Source organism: Piliocolobus tephrosceles, unplaced genomic scaffold (assembly GCF_002776525.5).
Source record: "Piliocolobus tephrosceles isolate RC106 unplaced genomic scaffold, ASM277652v3 unscaffolded_33619, whole genome shotgun sequence".
Lineage (NCBI taxonomy): Eukaryota > Metazoa > Chordata > Mammalia > Primates > Cercopithecidae > Piliocolobus > Piliocolobus tephrosceles.
In genome coordinates this window covers 7911-9763 of record NW_022317220.1, presented here as the reverse complement: position 1 = coordinate 9763, position 1853 = coordinate 7911, and the positions used below count along the sequence as shown (strand labels likewise).

Sequence of the window (1853 nt, the reverse complement as noted above, 5' to 3'; positions counted from 1 at the left end):
ACATCTCTACTAAAATTACAAAAACGTAGCAGGGCATGGTGTCAGGGGCCTGTAATCCCAGCTACTCAGGAGGCTGAGGCAGGAAAATTGCTTGAACCCAGGAGGCAGAAGTTGCAGTGACCCAAATTTGGGCCATGGTACCCCAGGCTGGATGACAGAGTAAGACTTGGTCTCTAAATAAATAAATAAATAAATAGAATGTGGGTGCTTTGCTTTATCAGCACATATACTGCCAAACTGGAACAATACAGGAGAAGATTAGCATGGCCCCTGTATAAGCATGTTACGAAAATTTGTGAAATGTTCCTTTCCAAAAAAAAAAATTCAGATCACCTGAGGTCAGGAGTTCAAAACCAGCTGCCCAACATGGTGAAACCCCATCTCGACTAAAAATACAAAAAATTAGCCTAGCGTGGTAGAGGGCGCCTGTAGTCTCAGCTACCCTGGAGGCTGAGGCAGGACAATCGCTTGATCCCGGGAGGTGGAGGTTGCAGTGAGTCAGCATCGTACCACTGCACTGCAGCCTGGGTGACAAGAGTGAGACTCTGTCTCAAAAAAAAAAAAAAAATTTATGAAAAAGATTTTTTTTTTTTTTTTTTGAGGCAGGGTCTTACTCTGTCGCCCAGGCTGGAGTGCACTGGTACAATCTCGGCTCACTGCAATCTCCACCTCCCTGGTTAAAGCGATTCTCCTGCCTTAGCCCCCCGAGTAGCTGGGACTACAGGTATGTGTCACCACTCCCGGCTAATTTTTGTATTTTTTGGTAGAGACAAGGTTTCACCACGTTGGCCAGGCTGGTCTTAAACTCCTGGCCTCAAGTCATCTGCCCGTCTCGGCATCCCACGGTGCTGGGATTACAGGTGTGAGCCACTGCACCTGGCCAGAAATTTAAAAAATAAAAAAAAGAGGATTTTGGGCCAGCTCCATCTTGGAATGTGTATCTTCTGCAACTTAGTTTATGTCCTAATGAAATCTTTCCATCCCCGGGAAGCCTCTCCTTCCAGCATTATGGGTGACCACGGCTCCCACTACAGAACAGGTCACATAAGCCATGGTCCCTAAGGACAGGGAAGGGGGCATCTCCAAAAGCCAGACTGACTAGGATCTGGCAATAAACTCCCATCACGAAGGTCAGCACACACACGGGACAAGACACCAGGGAGTGAGTATTGGTGGGTAGGGAGGACCATCCAGCAGCGGGTATTGGAATAACTAGCTGTTCATCTAGAAAAACAATTACAATGGCTGAGTGCAGTGGCTCACACCTGTAATCCCTATAAGCTGGAAACTGAGGCAGGTGGATAGCTTGAGCCCAGGCATGCAAGACTAGCCTGGGCAACATGGCAAGACCCTGTCCCTACAAAAGTGAAAAACTTAGCTGGGTGTGATAGCACACACCTGTAGTCCTAGCTACTCGGGAGGCTGAGGTGGGAAGATCACTTGAGCCCAGTAGTTTGAGGCTGCATGAGCCATGATTGAGCCATGGCACTCCAGTCTGGGTGACAGAGGGAGAGCCTGTCTCTAAAATTAAAATAAATAGACTGAACATGGTGGCTCACGCCTATAATCTGAGCACTTTAGGAGGTTGAAGCAGGTGGATCACCTGAGGTCAAGAGTTCGAGACCAGACTGGCCAACATCTCTACCAAAAATACAAAAATTAGCCAGGTGTGGTGGTGGGTGCCTGTAATCCTAGCTCCTTGGGGGCTACGGGAGGAGAACTGCTTGAACCTGGGAGGCGAAGGTTGCAGTGAGCTGACGCCTGTAGTCCCAGCTACTCGGGAGGCTGAGGCAAGAGAATGGCGTAAACCCAGGAGGTGGAGCTTGCAGTGAGCTGAGATCCGGCCACTGCGC

General features: G+C 49.0%; 1 non-coding gene across 1 annotated transcript; it reads left to right on the top strand.

Moving 5' to 3' along the window:
• Positions 1 to 204: 204 nt before the first annotated feature.
• On the top strand, positions 205 to 311 carry LOC111549172. Its single transcript, XR_002733628.1, has one exon. It is a non-coding gene; the product is annotated as a U6 spliceosomal RNA (small nuclear RNA).
• The last annotated feature ends 1542 nt before the right edge of the window (positions 312 to 1853 follow it).